Source organism: Giraffa tippelskirchi, chromosome 9 (assembly GCF_054371585.1).
Source record: "Giraffa tippelskirchi isolate mGirTip1 chromosome 9, T2T-mGirTip1v1.2.pri, whole genome shotgun sequence".
Taxonomy (NCBI): Eukaryota; Metazoa; Chordata; class Mammalia; order Artiodactyla; family Giraffidae; genus Giraffa; species Giraffa tippelskirchi.
The window spans coordinates 139564564-139577060 of NC_137283.1; the positions used below are offsets into that span (position 1 = coordinate 139564564).

At 40.5% G+C, this 12497-nt stretch overlaps 1 long non-coding RNA gene and 1 other non-coding gene across 2 annotated transcripts in view; both read right to left on the minus strand.

Annotated features, from left to right (window-relative positions):
- Positions 1 to 303: 303 nt before the first annotated feature.
- The window catches only part of LOC145521061 (uncharacterized), a 56025-nt gene continuing 43831 nt past the window's right edge, over positions 304 to 12497 (minus strand). Inside the window, exons 2-3 of the long non-coding RNA XR_014065061.1 lie at positions 4894 to 5120; positions 304 to 893 (exon numbers count right to left, since the gene is read on the minus strand). This is a non-coding gene — a long non-coding RNA (uncharacterized LOC145521061). The remainder of the gene's footprint in view (positions 894 to 4893; positions 5121 to 12497) is intronic.
- Positions 6767 to 6839, minus strand: TRNAC-ACA (transfer RNA cysteine (anticodon ACA)). Its single transcript has one exon. It is a non-coding gene; the product is annotated as a tRNA-Cys (tRNA).

A 12497-nucleotide genomic window follows, 5' to 3' on the forward strand; every position in this document is an offset into this window, starting at 1 on the left:
GTTGTACTCACCCTAGAAGAGAAGGTAAAAGTGAAAGTGAAGTCGCTCAGTCGTGTCTGACTCTTTGCGACCCCATGGCCTGTAGCCTACCAGGCTCCTCCGTCCATGGGATTTTCCAGGCAAGAGTACAGGAGTGGGTTGCCATTTCCTTTTCCAGGGGAAATGTAAGTTTTTTAAAAAGTGGTTGGTACAATTATGGATAAGAATAGCTCAAGAATACCAAAAACGTAAAGGTTTGCCATGTACACCAGCATCAACATGTGGGCTTAAGGGGAAGAAATTTTGATATTATCAGAGCAAACGTGATCTCAAGGGAGCATTTAATTCCATTGGTTAGCCTGCTTTGCTCTCTTTGGTTTTGGGGGCAAAAAAAGAAAACAAACAGAAGTATCTTCTTCCAAAGACCTTCTGTTTTTCTATGTTTAACCTGGATTTAGAACCAGTTCAAAATTCTGTGGAGTCATGTCAAAAGAGGCTCAACAGGAGCTGCTGTTGTGCCCCTGAGGGAGGCATCATCAGACTGGTCTTGGGAACCTGACGAGAGAAAAAAAAATGTGTGTCTCATCCTCAGGGAACAGAAAGGGATACACAGCCAAGGAAATGACATGACATGTTACAGTTCAAATAGTAAATTTGATTTTCTGTCAGGTAAGCAGTTTCCATGACTTGGAGGTGATTATCTGAGATCTTTGCGTTTTGGACTCTTTTTACATCATTATCCTTTGTCCTGATGGATGACAGTCCTGCCTGTTACTTCCTGTGTACGTCAGGGTGTCCAAGAGGAATGAGGCATAGCCGGCCACCTCATCCCAGTTTCCTCTGGATTCCACGTCCTAGTCAGGCTGTGACCATGGCTTCCAGGACTTGCTGCTATTTCGGGGGATGCCTCAGACCTAGCACAGTAGGAAGATTAGAGTTCAAACAAGAGGTTTTCCACTTGACAGTCTTATTTGTTGTTATCAACTCGTCACCTGCCTTGTGTGACTTCTAATTGTGCTTTGTACCCACTTGAAGGATCTCTACTGCCTTTTTTAGAATATTCCAGTGGCAACCAATTTTTTTTTTAAATACATATAACTCAGTGCAAGAATTTTAGGTATGATTTAAAGGATTAATGGACTCTAAATAGAACAAAACAAGTTGGGAATGATTACTACTCAACCATCAATACTGACTAACAGCATCTCTGTGTGCATGTAAAAACTATTCCTATCTCTTTCTTTTGGTTAGCCTTCAACATAGTCACAGGTTTGTGGGGATAACTGGATATTGCCCTGATGACATCCTCTTGGAGACTCTCAAGGCACAGTTGTTGTATGTTCTGGTTAACAGACCTTAATATTTGGGAGTGAAGGGTTTCGCCTTCAACTATGATGCTGATCTCTTAAGCTAAAACACCTTACTCAACATCATCTCCTGGGCTTGGTTCAGTGTTTTCACACATAGACATTGCAAAAGTAAATGGATTTGCTGCCAGTAAATTTGAAAACACGATTGCAATTTGGAGGCCCATCTATAAAGGGTTCTCATCACATTTCTTTGTCCCATCTTTAGTGAGACATAATGGACAGATGACATGTAAGTTTAAGGTATATAGGAGGATGATTTGACACAGGTATATACACAGAATGATTACCATAATAAAGTTAATTAACATATCTATCACCTCACATTATTACATTTTTGTGTGTGTGGTGAAACATTTAAGATCAATCTTAGTAAATTTCAGGCATATGATACAGTGTTGTTAACTATAGACATCATACTGATATTAAATCCCCAGAACTTATTCATCTTAAAAGTGGAAGTTTGTCCCTTTGATCAAAACCCCCCTTCCCTTCCCTAACCCTGCCAGATCCTGGCAACCACCATTCTACTTTCTGTTTCTCTGAGTTTGTCAACATGCATTTTTCTGTGATCCAACTCTTGAGAGTTACATGGTTTTTTCCACATGCTTTTGCCAGCCTCTTCCTATCTCACAATAAGCATAAAATGTGAGATTAAGGAAGATGCAGCTCAAATCAAGACTTTGGTACATGTAGAATGTTCCCTTTAACAGATACCAGTCAGAATCCTGTTGTGCACAATTCAGAAGAACATATTGCTTTTCATTTGCTTCTTTCAGATAAGATAAACGGGAAATACTATTGATCACTGGCCCTGAGTTTGGCAAAAGGGCTATCATGGCACTTGTGGTTTCCTGGGTAGAGAAACAACACTTGGAGAATTTCCTCCCATCCTTTGTAGCTCCCTAGTTGTGACCTGGAGTAACAGGCAAATTTGGCCTTGGAGTACAAAATGAAACAGGGCAAAGGCAAACAGAATTTTGCCAAGAGAATGCACTGGTCATAGCAAACACCCTCTTCCAAAAACAAAAGAGAAGACTCTACACATGGACATCACCAGATGGTCAACACCGAAATCAAATTGATTATCGTCTTTGCAGCCAAACATGGAGAAGCTCTAGACAGTCAGCAAAAACAAGACCAGGAGCTGATTGTGGCTCAGATCATAAACTCCTTATTGCCAAATTCAGACTTAAATTGAAAAAAGTAGGGAAAACCACTAGACCATTCAGGTATGACCTGAATCAAATCCCTTACGATTATACAGTGGAAGTGACAAATATATTCAAGGGATTAGCTCTGATAGACAGAGTGGCTGAAGAACTATGGACAGAGGGATATCATCAGAAGGGATGCCTCCCAGGAGCTGGTCTGGACCACTGACATAGGATGGGTACTTAAAGAATAGAGAACAGTACAGTTGCAGACACTGAAAGAGGTCTCCATTTATCAGAGAAAGGGCAATATTTAAGGAAAGACCCAAGGCTATTGAGTTTAGCAAATAGGAGTTAACTACACTGAGGAAGAAACTGTGAAAGAGCAATTCTCTTGTCCATAAGACAGGACTATGTGTAACATGGAGCTCTTTAGCAGAGGTCAGGACCCAACTGACACATCAACACCCAGTTTCTGGGGATATATCATGAAAGCCCAACATGGACTCTGTTACTGAAACAATTCTAGATCATTAAGATTCTGATTCCAAATAATTCCAACTTGTAGAGGTTTTCCCCACACTACCAAACAATTCTCCAACACCAGTTGGGTGTCCTAGAATTCAATGCCATTCTGACACTATCTACCTGGAGATAGCATCAGATCCCCGAAGGTTAAGGGCTCAGGCCTACAAGACTTGCATCACCCCCACCACCACCACCAAAAAAAACAAACAAAAAATACTTCAGATGTCAATTTTGACTGGCTATAGGTTGGAGGTTCCATGAACACCTTCCTTCGGTTCAATTAATTTACTTGAACAGCTCACAGTATTTACAGAAACGTCTTACTCACTTAGATTACCAGCTTATCATAAAAGGATATAACTCAGAAATAACTAGATGACAGAGATGCAGAGGATGAGGTATGAGTAAAGGTTAGGGAACTTCAATGCCCTCTGCAAGCACACCAGCCTCCCCAAATCCCTACACCATCAGAGGAGGTTCTGAACCCCATCCTTTTAGGTTTTATGGAGGCTTCATTACACAGGCATGATAGTTTAAATCCTTGCCCATTGGTGTTAGTGCCAGGCTCCTCTGTCCATGGAATTCTCCAGGCAGGAATATTGGAGTGGGTGGCCATTCCCTTCTCCAGGAGATATTCCCAACCTAGGGATCGAACCCAAGTCTCCTGCATTGCAGGCAGTTGCTTTACTGCCTGAGCCACCCCCTGGTGTCCATTTGAGCTCAATTTCTAACTCCTTTCCTCTCTCTGGAGGGTCAGGGGGTGGGTGGGACAGAATGTTCCAAGCCTCTAATTACATAGCAGATTTTTTCCTGGCAACCAGCTCCCACCCTTAGGTGTTTTCCAGAAGCCACCTTATTAACTTCAGAAAAGATAACCCTTACCTCCCTCATCATTTAGGAAATTCCAAGGGTTTTAGGAGTTCTGTTCCAGAAACAGGATCAAAGACCAAATATCTATCTCTTATTATAAATCACATTATCATAGTTGTCTAGCAGCTACCAGAAGAGGAATTTGAGAACTGGAAGCAACAGAAACCAAGTCATCAAAACTACAGTATCAGATGAGGAAAGCTCTAAGGAGGAAGTGGGAGGCTAGTTTATCTAGTGGGAACAGGAGGTCAAGATCCTCACCTCCTGCTTGGTCCTGGCCACTTAGAGCCCAGGTGGGCTTACTTCTACCCATCCTGGCCCACTGTGGTCAGGTGGCCCAGCTCTCAGTCAGGGAAGAAGCAAGCAGCAGGCCAAGGCTGTCAGGAAACTTGACACCTAACAACTCCCCATGTATCCACAAGGCTAACAGGGAAGGACTGAAGACTCCAGCAGCAGCTTAGAAGCTCAGTCTTAAATCAGTGCTAATTCTTGCTCTTTCAGATCAGGGGAAAATAAGTTTTGAGCTCAAGAAACCAAAAAACCTTACAGCCATATGTTTTAACATGGAAAATTAAAGAACAACCAAAATCTCATGAAATATCAACAGAATTGTGAAGCAGCATTTGATCACATAGTATGTAGTCATCACAAATCATGTTTTCTAAGGAATGTTTACTGTCCCAGGGAAATGCTCATAAAAGAGTATGGCAAAAAGCAGCCTAACATACCACAGTGTGCTCTGAATTTCTCCTGGGGGAAATTATATTTATGCTCAGTAAAGAAATGATTCTGAAAAATGTAGCTTTGTTTTACATAATAAATAAATAAGTTCATACTATATTGATAGTACTGTTATACTGTCAGAACAATAAAAACTTATGAAATATAAAAATGTTCTTACTTTTATTACATTATCATAAAATTTACTTTTTTAAAAGCCTGTCACCTGAAATGTCTAGAAATGTTAAAAATAACTTAATCAGGATAGTATTTACCTCATTTATATTAGCTTTACAGAAGCTTCAGGAGACATGGTTTTGATCTCTGGGTGGGGAAGATCCCCTGGAGGAGGCAATGGCCATCCACTCGAGTATTTTTGCCTGGAAAATCCCATGGACAGAAGGAGCCTGGCGGGCTGTAGTCCGTAGGGTCACAAAGAGTTGGACATGACTGAGCATGTACACATGCATGCTAACTTTTCAGCAATTGGTTTCTTTTTCTCCTTTTGGAATGAAATAAAAATTATAAAACTTAAAATTACTACATAGAAATTATAATTATTCATATAAACTTTTCCACAGACCAGATTAATGCACAGTGATCTTCTGATAGATATGAACAAAAGGAGTTAGTTATTTTTGTTAGGTTGTTATCTGATCTAACTACTGGGAGGAAAAAAAAGAAATCCCTCTTTGTGCATAGTTTAATTGTTTGAAACAGTTCTGAGTGGTGCAGACTTTCTGTTAGAATAGACTGAAAATGAACCAAGTATAAGAAGATTTTTACTTAGACTTTGAAACTATAAAGAAGAGAGAAGGGGCCACCTACACTCATATTTTATTTTGCATGATATATTATGCATGAAATCAAATTGCTTGGGCTACAGGCACAAGATATCACTTCAGCAGCCCTCTAGAACTTGATGATTGGGAAAGGCATGAGGCTTGTTGATAGAGAATGAGTTTTTTATTTTCTTCAAGACTAACAGAGGGAATTGGGGTATCTTGTCATAAAGGAAGAGTGAATTGCAGTGAAAAAGTGCAGATGGGCAGGTAGATATCTTTTCATGACCCTGCTGGAAGGAGACAAAGCCAGAGATATTAGGCCCTCAGCAACAGGAATCTGACAGTCAGGACAGGTTGATGGGCAAGTGGGTGGGGGCAGAGCATAGAAAGCACACAGGAAGTATAGGGAGTCCTGGTTAAGGTGTGTGTGTGTGTGTGTGTATGTTGGTGCCAAGAATGCAAAGGAATTGTCAGTTATAAGTCAAGGAAGCTAAAGTATGGGGTGTCTGAGGAGCCCGTGGTGCAGCCTCTGAGTTTCTTTCCAAACTGATGAGTAAGTCTTAGGTCTTCCATATTTCCTTTCTTCTAATTTTCGGGGTCCTTTTATGCCCAAGAGGTACAACAGCTAATTCTGGCACTAGTGGGCAATTGTAAGCCAGGCTTCTGGGTATCATCCATCTGCTGGTGGCAGGGATGGGTACATTGAGAAGATGCTGGGGAGTGTGTGGGTGTTCGAAGACAAGGGTGCGGTGGAAGGAGGGCTGAGGATGGAGATTGGTACTATCTCCACTGCTCTGGGGTAATTCTTGCTAGTGTTCAGATTTGCGCCACCAAGTTGAGATTATAAAAATACAGCTTGTATGTGAGACCCTAGTGAGGAATATCTGGCCTCAATTCAGTCAACCCTATTCTCTCCCTTTTTGATTCACCACAAGCACTTCCCTCACAATATTTGTCTTTTGTTTGTCTGTGTTGAGAAAACCTTTATTGCACATCATTGAATTAGTTTCTGTTTGAATAAACACTACCCAAAACAAAGATTTATGTTGTGAAAATCCCTGAAGCTTCTAATCAGCAGTCTGCAAGGAGTGGAGACTCTGGTTTTTTGTCTTTTTAAGACATCCATTGCCCATTTATTTTTAAACTTTGAACATAATTGTTTTCCAAAATATATTTGATGTGGGTTATAGAACTTCTCCCCATGAAATGCTGCTCTTTTCTGTGGGATTGAAGTGAAGTGAAGTCACTCAGTCATGTCCGACTCTTCACGACCCCATGGACTATAGCCTACCAGCTCCTCCATCCATGGGATTTTCCAGGCAAGAATATTGGAGTGGGTTGCCATTTCCTTCTCCAGGAGATCTTCCCTGACCCAGGGATTGAACCTGGGTCTTCCGCATTGTAGGCAGACGCTTTACCATCTGAGCCACCAGGGAGACTGAATGTGCCCCCAAAGGACTTGGCACATCATGGACTTTCCACAAGGCTGTGCAAGTACTAATAAATCAGTCCTCGTGGAGTCGAATATGCATTTGGAATGCACTTTAAGCGACACAGCACAGCACCCAAACTGAGATAGACAATGAAAAACTCTGTGGAGAAAGAGGGGAAGCTAATATACACGCTGATATAATTACTATAACAGAGTCAGCTGTGAAGAAATTAATTGAGGAAGATAAACTACTAAGTATTATTTTCTGTATCTACTAATATCTCAGGAAAAAACTCATTTCCATGATACTAATATTACCATAAGTTTCATTGTACTTGATTAAAAGTTGTCTTATACCTCTAAAGAAAAATAACCCAAAAGATCAGTAAACTTCTTAGTATCTGTCTCAGCAAAAATGACACTAAATAGCAAACAGCTGTATAATGACAATTATTTGGTAAAATCAAATTAGAAAGATAAATACAAGGATTGTTGTTGTTTAGTTGCTAAGTCATGTCAGACTCTTTTGTGACCCCATAGACTGTAGCCTGCCAGGTTCCTCTGTTCATGGACTTTCCGAGGCAAGATTACTGGAGTGGGTTGTCATTTCCTCCTCCAGGGAGTCTTCCCAACCCAGGTATCAAACCTGGGTCTCTTGCATCTCCTACATTGGCAGGTGGATTCTTTACCACTGAGCCACCAGGGAAACCTAAATACAAGGAAGCTTAGTCACAACCATGGAGCCCAGAAATCAAGTAGAGTGAAGCAGTGTTGAATAACAGAAAAAAAAAAAAAAGCAAAGGATTTGAAATTGGACAGACCATCTCAACTCAACTTAGTTTCACACCAATTAGCTGCATCACATAACCTCTCCATGTTTCTATTTATTCATATTTAAGTCTTTGAAAGGTTGTTTTGAGAAATAGATATCTAATGAAGGTACCACTGTGCCTGGCTCACAGAGACCACTCAATAAACGGTATATATTTACTGATAGGGCACTTGCGACGAGCCAGGTACTATTCTAGGTGCTAGAATTACAGTGGGGAATGAAGGAAAATCTTTGTCTTAGTGACTTTAATACTGTGATGGAAGCAAATAGCCAACAAACAAGTAGGAAAAGAAGAAGGAAAGTAGGAAGACAGACAGTAAGAGAGGGAGTGAGTGGAGGAGAAGAGGGAGGAAGAAAGAGATTCAGAGAGTGATGTTTCCTAGAGAAACAAAGTGATAATATAGAAGTTGTCTTTCAGCATGGGCTAACTACTCTAGCTAGTAGTCAGAGGAAGACTCTTTGAAGAGGTGTCATTTTCTCTGAATCTTGGGTGATAAGAAAGGAAGCCAGAGTAGGTCAAGATCATGGAAAAGACCATTCCAACCAGAAGAAATGTCAGGAGAAAAGGCTATGAGACCAGAACAAATTTTGTGTTTTGCAGAGACAAAGAGAGGGGCAGTGAGTGGCAGGGAGAGGAATGTAATAAGCAAAGGGAGAGAGGTACAAGATGAGGTCCAAGATGTTGGTAAGAACAGTTCAGGTAACTCTTGGGCCCTAATAGAGTTCAGAGTATTTAATTACAATGGGGAGGTTTTCAGTGGAAACTGATATGATCAGATATAATCTTTAAAAAGAGCATTCTGTCTGATATCTGAAGAATGAATGGGGAGTAATTGTGGGTGGAGAGAACATGAAAGCAGGCAGACCAGTAATGAGGCTGTAGCAGTTCAGATGAGAGACTATTGTTTCTGGGACTATCCTGTAGCAGTAGAGGGGATAAGATGTATTTGGATGGAGGATATATTTTGGAGGTAGAGCTGACAGGACTTCCTAAAGAATGGGATGTGAACGAAGGAACAAGATCAGGGCTGATTCCCCGATATTAGACTTGAGCCTCAGCCTGACTGGGAAAGCCACTACCAGGATAGGAAAGAGGGGGGAGAGATGGTTGGTGTCAGGATAGTCAGACACCTAAGTGGAGATGCCAAGCACACAGTCTAGACATCAGGACTACTCCTGAAAGAAGATGTGCTTAAAGTGTAATGTAAACTTGCTCTATGTAAAATGTCCAATTCAGTCTTACCAAATTGAAAAATAAAAGTTTAATTCTATCAACTGGTGGTATGCACTGTTTTTTGTGAAGTTAGATCTTCTTGAAAACTTTTATTTAAATGACTCTGAAGCTACTTTGTTGACACACAAGATTTGGCTCAGTAAAAACCATAATTTCTCTGCGGTCATCAAAACCTGACAGAAGCAAGTGATGATTCAGTTGGAGTATCAGAAGTATGGTTTCCATATCAACAGAATTCTTAACAGCATATATTTATTCTAGATAAAATTCTGCTTCACTAGTTCAGATCTTGTGATGGGTATAGCTAAAATTCTTTCTTCTGGGAGGAAAAAAAGAAAGGGAGGTACCCTCAGAGTTCTATTTTTCCTGAAACATCTAATAATACGCAAACTAGTTTGGCACTGATTATGATAAACTGATTTGGGTTGAATTTTTTGTATTCTGCTCTGGTAGGGTCCTGAGGCTAACCTGTTCCCACAATCTCAGAAATGTGATCTAAGGCAATCAATCCAATCCCAAACTCCCAGTTGAAATGAGCATCAGGTGCTGACTATAGTTACCTGCCTCTACTCAAACATCCGGTTAGATATGTCTTGAGAAATCAACTATTTGTTGACTGATAAAAAAAAGTTATACCTACTATTTGTTAAATGTGTACTGTATTATCTCATTTTAATCATCACAACTAATTTGGAAGGTTTTTATTTTAAAGATAATAAAACCGACATTCATTGGTCCTACTTGTCCAGAGGAAGAACTTGTTTATATCTAACTGTATATATCTAAGTATAGTTTATATGTTTATATCTAAGTGTAGTTCTATTATTTTTGTGACCCTCCATAAGATAAGCATCATGAATATGAAGATGTGGGGATAAATCGTCCCAATGACTTCAACTTTCACATGGTTCTGCAAACTCATACAGTTGATTCACAATACTTTCAGTAGTCATGTTCTATAAAGTAGCTGGGAACACTGATTTAGCAGAACTGAATCACTTTGCTCCTGGGGAAATGCAGTGTTAGGTTCCCACAAGCCTCTCTTGTTCACAACATGTCCATCGACCAACCAATACTTACTGTCTTATGTGTTTCTGTTTAAAGACATCTTATTCAATATATATTGTTGATTCATTGACATTGAACTCACAGCCAACAACACTAACACATACCTGAACGAAGCTTATCTAACACTCATACTTTCTCCATAGGGTGCATCCCAGCCTTCTTGTACTTGGGAACATGAGTTAGCACTTCGGCACTCTGATTAGGTATCATTTCAAACAGTGAAATCACCAAAGCAAAACCAAAAAAAAAAAAAAAAACATGGCACTAAATAGATTTTGGAAAAGACACTTGTTGAGTAGTGGAAGTTTGAGGGGAGATTGCAAATACATGACCCCCGCCATCAAGGAGATTTTAATCTATTAGGAGAGACAAGATCAACACACATGAATCACAGGTGAGAGACATAACAGAGAGTGTGAATAGGATGATAGCGTTTTATATTAATCTACATATTCTTGATTGATTTTATCCTACCCTTTCTCAAACTTTTCAAGTATCCGTGATACTTTTTATGTGAACTTTTGTCAGGGGTGAGCAAATCAGCCTAAAACCAAGAAATCTTTGAAAACTGTGACTGGATTTCTTAAATGCAGACTAGATACCACAATTTGAAAGCTGAAGAGTTTTGTTTTAATTTGTTTTAATATGCAAGAATCAGCCTTTGATGAGAGAAATGAATGGCTTGCATGGAGTTCTAAGAGCGAGACTTTGATGATCAAGGACCTACTTTGGTGGGCTGAGCACTATTTGCAGTAACTTCCACAGAAGTGTGAAGTATGTAGGTTGCTGTGTGTATCTTCCTACCCAAAAACAAAATGAAGATCTACCAGTGAATAAGAGAAGGAGATTCAGAGAGAACAAGACAAGGTGCTTAATAAGATTAAGATAGCTGGTGGTGAAATCTGTTTCCTTCTGCAGCCAAATCTTAGGTGGAGTTTGGTAGAGACAGTGTGACTTTCCGAGTCACAGTCCAAGAAGACAGCCAGTCTCATAGTAAAACGTTGATTTTGAAGGCACTGAAGCAACATAGCTCTTGGGTAATAGACTGGCAATGAATGAGGGAAGCAACTAAGCAGACAGGCCTTCACAGAGACTTGCAGAGTCCTGCATATAATACTGGGTTGGCCAAAAAGTTCATTTGGCTTTTTCCATAAAAGAATGAAATTTTGGGCCAACCCAATAAAATAATAATAGGAAACCGAGAGTTTTGAAACCCCAAGCAGATGTGTGGAGGGGCTGCAGGAGTTGAGGAGTCACAAGGTCTAGGAAAAGAGCAGAAGGTTGCAGAGGTATGGGCTTCATGGTTGATCACTACCAAGGCAGAGCCAGCAGCAGCAGCAGCCAGCCCACCAAGTCAAAGACCAGGCAAGATGGGTGATGCCTCATAGGTACCAGCCACAACTCCCCAAAACTCGGAATGTGACAATACAGTGATTATCAAAGGCGGAGGATTATAGGAGAACCCAGATTACTCCTTAGCCATCTGCCTACTGACATCACTCTTAGGGAGAAAAAGAGAAAACTCTGAATTTGACTGCAACCTTACTAAAAGATGCAAAATCTTAAATTGGAAGCAGTGAGTTACCTTGACATGGGAAGATTAAGAAATTTAGTTTATCAGTAAAAAGAAAAAAAATGAAGTCTAGACATGGAACCAAACTATTTTTAATGACAGAAAAAAATTTTAAATGGGACATTTCTTCATATCTGACTTTTGGAACTTGCTGCATGGGCTGAATTGTGATGCACCAACAAAAAACCCTATAGCATTTTAAAACTGAGTAACAGGAGTCAGGTTAGGCTTGGGCAGGTAATGGGTGGGAAGGAGTTGAAATGAGATGAACTCCATAGCAGGCTAGACCCAACCAGACAGGAGAGGGCTGGTCACCGGGTCAGAGGCAATGCCTAAGTTGCATAATCAGAAACCTGCTGGGTGAGATAGACATCTGGGATCATCAGAGGGCACCTGTGAAATGAGAAATTGCATGTTGGGATTTGTAAGTCGTATAACAGAGAAGTTAGCAGATTTGCTTGTCTTGCCCTGTCTTGCTCCTCAGACAGTCTACTCCTAGCATCACTGATAGGAGATCAGTGCCATGAATCCTGAGCCTACTGACCTTTCCAATGGCACACTCAGTTGAATGACTCAGGGTTATACATGCTGGACCCAAGGAAACCAATCAGGAGACCTTTCCCAGAAATTTGGGATTAGTACCCAAGGACTCCAGTTCACTGACCTTCAAAGTTTAGTTACATGAGAATCATGCAAGACTCCAAAGCTCCACCAGCATATCTTTGGGACTTTGCAAAGGATATTTGATCTTCAGGATCTTTGATCTCCAGGATGTATCTTATGCAGTAGGTTTGGAGCTCAGGATCTTTTTAACAAGTATCCCCAGTAAATCTGGGTCTTCCCAGGCGGCTCAAGTAGTAGAGAATCTGCCTGCCAATGCAGGAGACATAGGTTTGATCCCTGGGTCCAGAAGATCCCCTGGAGGAGGAAATTCCAGTATTCTTGTTGGGAAATC